This window comes from Gopherus evgoodei, chromosome 15, assembly GCF_007399415.2.
Source record: "Gopherus evgoodei ecotype Sinaloan lineage chromosome 15, rGopEvg1_v1.p, whole genome shotgun sequence".
In the NCBI taxonomy this organism is placed as follows: Eukaryota; Metazoa; Chordata; order Testudines; family Testudinidae; genus Gopherus; species Gopherus evgoodei.
Window position 1 is genome coordinate 13,439,936 of NC_044336.1, and position 7,977 is coordinate 13,447,912.

The following is a 7,977-nucleotide window of genomic DNA, read 5'->3' on the forward strand; positions in this document are numbered from 1 at the left end:
TTGCTTACTATCACCTTCAATTCCAATAGGGATTTCCCATCGTCTCCCTTGAAATTACTCTAAGGGTATGTCTATACTACGAAATTAGGTTGATTTTATAGAAGTTGATTTTTTAGAATTGATTTTATACAGTCTATTGCGTATGTCCACACTAAGCACATCAAGTCGGCAGAGATGGAGTGCGTCCTCACTACCGTGGCTAGCATTGACTCACAGAGCGGTGCACTGTGGGTAGCTATCCCACAGTTCCGCAGTCTCTGCTGCCCATTGGAATTCTAGTTAAGCTCCCAATGCCTGATGGAGCAAAAAATTTGACGTGGGTGGTTTTGGGTACATGTCATCAGCCCCCTCCCCCCCTTCCTCCCTCCTTCCATGAAAGCAACGGCAGACAATCATTTTGCACCTTTTTTCCGGGGTCCCGTCTGCGGGACCTGCTCAGCCTGCTACCTGCCTGAATGATTGGCACCCAGGCAGGCAGCGGGCTGAGTGTGGCCGGCAGACAGAGCCCCAGACTGGCAAGTGGGCTGTGCAGCTCAGCCCGCTGCCGGTCGGGAGCTCCGTCTGCCGGCTCCTGCCAGCCAGGGTCCCACTCAGCTGGCAGACCTCGGTGAGGTCGATCGGGGTGCCTGGACAGACATGGCTATCCTCCTCTTCGAGCACCGAATGGGAGGTACTCCAGGTCATTCTCTTCTTTAAGTTTCATCTCATGGCGATTCAGTCCTGCCTGGAATATCATGTGAGCTGGAGGCTTCTGCCTCAGGCTGCTTGCCCAGCCGGCAGCACCGCGCGGTCGCACCTATCCCAGCCTGCCCCTTGCTCCCATGGCTCATGAAGCTGGACAGTAGTAAGGAGCAGTTCAACTTGTGGAATGACAAATCCAGAATGAAGGATTGCACACTATGGGCCATGTTAACATTATTTCAGATTCCTAATTAGCATTTAGTCCCTATAAAAGGCTTCATTAAAATTTTCCCCGCCCCTAACAAAAATATTAATTTATCAGAGCAGCTGAAAGGGTAAGGAACCCGGGACTATAACTTAGAGAGAGCTTCCATATTATTTAACTCGTAATTGATATAATTCAAAGTAAAATTTCACAGCGCGGTCTGTTCTAAGACTAAAAGTGCAGGAGGGGAATCAGAAAAAGGAAGAGTGACCTGTTTCCACCCAGTGATGTTTTGCGTGTTAGGTGAACATGATAACCACTATACTATGGGGCTTTCACATGTTAGGTGAACGTGATACCCGCTACACTATGGGGCTTCTCTTTTTTTGCAACAGACTTTGCCAAATGTACAGGAACGTTTTCTCTAGCTACAGAAGCTACTTAATCCAATGTCTATATCTATGGCCTTCCTGCTCACAAAGTGGTCATGCCCCTGCCCAAGGCTGACACAGCGCAGAGTGCATGTGACACAGTGACCTGGCTCAGGCAGGATCGCTAATGAGGCATGATACTTTTGCTGTTAAGCAAACACAGCAATTCTTTCCTGGCCTCTGCCACTGAAGGCTTCCATGCGTTACACTGTGCCCTATCAGTGCGGGAGGACTGCATGAGCTCAGAAAACATGTCATCGCGAGTGCCATATTTCACCTTCTAATCTGCGATAACCTCAGGGACAGAGATGATAGGGGGAGCGGTAGAAACATTCTGGGGGGACTGCATGGTCACCTGTGCTGCTGAGTGCTGCTGAGTTTGCCACGCTGGCCAAACAGGAAAGGAAATTCAAACATTCCCAGGGCTTTTCCTGTGTACCTGGCTAGTGCACCTGAGTTCAAAGTGCTGTCCAGAGCGGTCACAATGGAGCACTCTGGGATAGCTCCTGGAGGCCAATACCATCAAATTGCCCCAAATTCGACCCGGCAATGTTGATTTCAGTGCTAATCCCCTTGTCGGGGAGGAGTACAGAAATCGATTTTAAGAGCCCTTTAAGTCGACAAAAATGGCTTCATCGTGTGGATGGGTGCAGTGTTAAATCGATCTAATGCTGCTAAATTTGACCTAAACTCATAGTGAAGACCAGGGCCAAGAACAAAGGAGCTCCAGAGCTCTGTATGTCACAGCTTCGTTAAATATGGAGAATCAAAGGTGATCTATTAGCGTAGTTCCACTTTGGGGTGGTTCTGGTAGGCGTGATATGTGTTCTGATGGATTTGACAGTGAGGGTGGGGTTGATGTGGCTCTTTGGATTACCATTTCAGGGCCATTCAGTGTCACTGCAGACACCGAAGGAGAATGGGGAAAGCAAGGGACACTGGATTTTAGGAGTTGGTGCTCCCAGCTGCTGGCAGTCACTTCTATCTATCACAGGTATTTCTATGGTGCCCATCGATACTGTTGCATCTGAGCACTGTTACCTGTTCAGAGTAATGAAGAGGGAGGAGGCAGGCTTGGGTGTGTATGTGACATCAGACATATAATAGGGTCTCTTTCCCCTTGCTGTGTAGTCTAGCTCCCCTTGGTGGCTGTTGGGGAGAAATAGCATTGCATGCTTAAGGTCACATGATCTGGTTTAAAACCAATGTCATTCTCTAGATTTTAAAAAAATAGAGGATTAAACTACATAGTGAGACAGTGTTCCCTAGTGGATAGAGCACTAGCTGGGACTTGGGAGCTCTAGGGTGTCTTTCTGGCTCTGTCACTTGCCTGCATGAGAAGATCACGTTCCCTTCCTGGGCCTCAGTTTCCCTACCTGGATAATAACAATAATGATGCTTACCTCTGTTTGTTTGTAAAGTGCTTTGAGATCTGCTGCTGAAAAGTGCTAGGTATTATTTCTATATGTCTGTTAGACTTAGCCCTTATAGCACTGTTCATCTCAAAGCACTATGCAAAGGTGGGTTGGAATCATTGGCCCCACTTTACAGATGGGGAAACTGAGGCACATAAAGCTAAGTGACTTGCCCAGGGTTAGCAAGCCCTCCTTGGTAGAGTTGGGAATGGATGCTAGCACTCCTGGTTCCCATTCCTAATCCATTAGACCATATCACTTCCTATATATATATCCTTGGGATGGATTTGGATGTGCATATATATACACAACATGCCAAATCCATCCCAAGGGTAATTCCACTGGCTTTACAGGTGTTCATTTGCCTCCTTACTGTGTTTTAAATGAAAAGCGGGTGTCTCTCTTCTGAGGGCTAATTCAGACCCTTCCTCTTGGCTTTTGGGCTAAAATCAAGCCTAATATCCATGTGATATGTCTGGGGCATTACGTGTCTGTCCTGCCCCAGGGAATAGGGTGACCAAACAGCAACTGTGAAAAATCGGGGGGGAGGGAGGAGTAATAGGAGCCTACATAAGAAAAAGCCCCAAATATCAGGACTGACCCTATAAAATCGAGACATCTGGTCACCCTCAGGGGGAAGATCACCTAGTTCATCTTGATACATCTACAACCATGATATCCTTTTCTACCTGCAGTTGCTGGGGCCTATTTTTGAGGCATGCTGCTGCCCCCTTGAGGAGGTTGTGTGCACTGCTTCTTGAAGTTCATTTCACATCAACTAGGAAATCCAGAGATGACTTCCAGCTAAAGCAAGAAGCTTGGTAAGAAAGGGAGTGGATGGCCCCTTGCATCCCAAGAATGGAATGCATGCAGACATGGTGGAGGGACAACTTTCCAAGAGCTTATGCAAAAGTACTTGCTTTGTTTTCTAATTTGCGTTCCTAAAATAACTTGTTCCCCTCCCCCTCCCCAGAGCTCTTCCTTTTGAAGGTCAACATTTGCAAATCAGTGATGTTCTTAATTGCAGCATCTTGGCCACAAGGTGACCCTGACTGATGTTAGATGATTGTGTCCCTCAGCAAGGGGAGAGGACATCGAGGGTTGTTCCTTCTAAATGAGAAGATTTGCTATTATTGTAACATTCATGAGCTCAACCCTCTGTATTTGGAAGGGGGAAAATACTGGGAGCAAGGGGGGTTTCTGTGACCTGGCAAGCAGAAAGTGCAGTGATTCTGACTGGATTTGAGGGTTCTCATTGCTTGTTGCCCTAAAGCCCAGATTAGTGTAGCATGCCTGGCTGCATTAGAACAAGTTATTAAAAATGCTATTTTCTCCTTCAAGGCAATCAGCAAATCCAGGCAGCTGATCCCGTTGGCTTTCTTTTTTTAAAACCTAAAATCTGAAAACAAATCAGCATGTGGAGCTGAGATTTCTGTGTCTCACTCTGAATATATGGAGGGATAAGCAGGAATAAAATAACCTGATCAAGTGATGCCTGAGTGAAAGACACAAAACAATATCTTGGGTAAGGGAAGAGAAGGCAGAGGTGCTCCTAGGAAACTCCAGGAGACACAGGAGAAGGGACATTGCTGGAACAATCATCTCTGCTATTGCAGGTTTCTGACTGCAGTGTGAAAGAGGCATCTTGTGCCACAGGCAAGGATGTGAGAATCAAGGGCTTCGCTGTAGAGCTATCGACACTTATTTCTGCAAGCGGATCTGTAACCCCTTAAATGGCTCGAGCCGATGTTTAAAGTATTGGTATGTCCAGAAAAGTGCCTCTATAAAAGTGGACCTTCTCACTCAGTATCTCTGTTCCCTGTGTGTCTTTGAGTCACATCAACTCATTTTAGTGACACAACTAAATGGTTTCTCTTCTTAGCATCACAAGGGAAGATGATTTTGTGGTTAAGGCACTAGACTGGGTTGATCTCCATTCCTGGCTCTGCCACTGACTTCTTGTGTGACCTTGGGAAAGTCACTTTAATCTCTCTGGGCCTCAGCTTCCTATATATAAAATAGGGACCATAAGCCTTCCTTTGTCTGTCTTGTCTGTTTAGAATGTAATCTCTTTGGGGTAGCATTGTTTCCGATTATGTGTCTATACAGTGCCTAGGACAATGGGGCCAGGCCTCCAGACATGGTGATCATACAAACAAAAAGCTGATGCTGCTAGAGGAAAGTGAGTGAGCTGGAGTCTGTCCTGACTTGTACAAACATAACCCAGCCACTGAGTCCTAATCATGGAAGGTTTCTTACCCAGGATGATGGAAGGGGAGCCTGACTCGGGGTCAGATTCTAGGTTATGTGTCATGGAATGGTAGCACGGTACCTAGCTGGCTGGGATGTAGTAAGCTGGAAAGGGGGAGGACGTGAACTGGTGATGGAGTTAGTTAAATTCCACCAAATGTCACAATGAGGGGAAACGTGATATAATTGACCAAGAGACCCGTAATCCCACAGCCTGGGCAGGGAGAAGTGGGGAAAGATCTGCCTTGGTTGTCCCAATCAGTCTAGATACCCTTCCTGCGTGCTGGCTTCATTAGGGGCTGTGTCCCTCAGGGATCACCTTACTGCATCTGACCACACGCCAGTGTCTAGGACCCTTGGGACATATTCAAGCCTCTATGTACTGTTTAAACCTATGGGTAGTACCATATAGATCCTCCTTATCATCCCCTTGGGATCAGGGAAGGCAGGGGAGTATGAGGCCTCCTCCTTGTACACCGTATTCACGTTATTTCCAAGGAAGACTCAACACCTCTCAATGTGGACTTTAAAATGCTCCATAAAGCCTACGCCAGGGGGCTGAGCGCTCACAGTCAGGGGAAGGGAGGGTCTCATGTCATGTCACCTTCCAGGTGACTAAACAATGTTGGCAGATGCCAAAGGGAATCCAGCCCTCCTCAGAGCTTCACGAGTCTAGAGCAGGTCCTGCCCTGAGGAGTCTACAGTTTGGTTCAGGAATAACAGATTGAAGAATGGCCACAGACAAATCAGGATAACTGTAGCAAAACAAGGGTTGCAATGGTAGGAGAGCATTATTATTATTATTTATTTATTGTGTGTATTATCGGAGCCCCTAGAAACCCCAGTCCTGGACCGGGACCCCATTTTGCTCAGTGCTGGAAAAACAGAACCAAAAGACTGTGTCTGCCCCGAGGAGCTCCCAGTCTAACTACAAGACGAGAGATACCAGATGGATATAGACAGACGAGGGAGTACATGTGGACAACAGGATGATATTGGTCAGCATGGCAGGCAGTGCGATTAGCCATCATGAGGTTACATTACTGTAAAGTCCCAGTACTAAGGGTTGAGGGGACAAAATGGGATAAGAGGGCAGCAGAAAATGGGGATCCTCAGGGCACAGAACAGACTCTTTATTCTGTACAGGTTCCTACACTGCGCTTCTCTGAGCACTTTAGTCCTGGGGGGAGGCGGGGTCTAGTGGTGTTATTAAGCCCCAGTGTAATGGGACATGCCCCCCCCCCACTGATAGGAAGGTTAACGACTGTGCCTGCACTGGGGCAGTGCCCATTAGGGGCACCTGCCGGACGTGCACCACATGGTGAACACGAGTGTAAAAAGGTGAAACTGGCCCCAGAAAGGGGGAGTTTGCCTAGGCATCAGGAGGCTGCTGGGGAGCTCCAGTAGAAGGGGAGCCTAGCTACAGGCAATGGCTAGCTTTTCCTCCCCATCTCCACTTCGGATTAGGCAAACTGACATTACAAGGGAACCAGGAGGGCTGCTTCCCGCCGGTGACCTGTGGTGGGACTGGGAAGTGCCTCCTGGGACTACAGGCAAAAGAGCTGTAATTGGACTCTGAAAAGACCCTGGAAGTCAGCTGAACTCCTGCGGGGGAACAATGAGAAGCCCACAGCCAAGCCCATGCCGATGGTTGGTCAACTTCACCTTGGAATGCCATGTTCGAAACCCACGGCAGGAGGATAGAGTGACCAACACTCTGTAAAACTAGGGACAAATGAAGATCAAATGTAGCCTGGATCAACAACAAAACCAAACCCCTCATGTGCTCTTGAGCTGAGAAGGGGAAGCTCCACAAACACTACAGAGGATTGCAGGTGACTGGTATCAGCAGGAGATTTGAGCCAAGAAATGAGTTGGTCTCCCTGAAACATGAGGCCTTGATTGGCTGATCTATCACTCTCTCAGGTTCAAATCTCAGGATTGATGGTACATCAGATAACTGAGGACCTGGCAGGCCACAGGCCTATATATGTCTGAGTACCCTCAACCCCCATAGACTTAGCAGGCTGGAGGGCTCTCAGCACCATGCCAGACCAGGACCTGGACCATGGCTTGGCTTGCAAGGATACATTTAAAAGATGAATTTCAAAGGACACTGTTGACATTTGTTCCCAACATTTCCTTTGATTTCCATCATCTGACACCCTTGAATGACCGGAAAATTAAAACCATTTAAGCTAGTAAGTATTTTAAAGCTCCTGGCTAGAAAATCATTTGTCCAGGTCTGACAATGACTAGTGTAAAATCTAGAGAGACGAGGTGGGTGAGGTTAGGTAATACCTTTGACTGGACCTGGTGAGAGAGACAAGCTTTTGAGCTACACAGAGTTCTTCTTCAGGTCTGGGAAACATACTGAGGGCTCAGCTACACTCAAAACTTCAAAGTGCTGCCGTGGCAGCGCTTTGAAGTGTGAGTGTGGTCGCAGCGCCAGCACGTACTCCAGAGCTCTCCCAGCGCTGCACGTACTCCACCTCCTCGTTGGGATTAGCTTGCAGCGCTGGGAGCCGCGCTTCCAGCGCTGTGGCACTGTTTACACTGGCACTTTACAGTGCTGTATCTTGCAGCGCTCAGGAGGGTGGTTTTTTCACATCCCTGAGCGAGAAAGTTGCAGCGCTGTAAAGCGCCAGTGTAGCCAAGGCCTCAGAGTGTCACAGCTACATAGAGGGTGGAACAGATTATTTAGCATAAGTAGTTAGCACGTATTTCACAGGACCATTCAAGGTGAAGCTCTGTGTAAGCTCCAAAGCTTGTCTCTCTCACCAACAGAAGTTGGTCCAATAAAAAATATCACCTAATATCCTGGGATCAGCCCAGCTACAACACAGCATGCACTGTGAAAATCTATTTCTGAGTTTTCCACTCATTACAGCTTCGAACAAACTCCAGAGACTGGCTCTCTGTGGGAGATTCACTGCATGCATCCAAATTCTCAAAACAGACCTGACTTGGCACTGGGCCTTGGGTTGCTTTTCGG

General features: G+C 47.8%; 1 long non-coding RNA gene across 1 annotated transcript; it reads left to right on the forward strand.

Annotated features, from left to right (window-relative positions):
• The first annotated feature begins 2,234 nt into the window (after window positions 1–2,234).
• Window positions 2,235–4,139, forward strand: LOC115635408. The gene is made up of 3 exons (XR_003996587.1): window positions 2,235–2,311; window positions 3,428–3,553; window positions 4,074–4,139. It is a non-coding gene; the product is annotated as an uncharacterized LOC115635408 (long non-coding RNA).
• The last annotated feature ends 3,838 nt before the right edge of the window (window positions 4,140–7,977 follow it).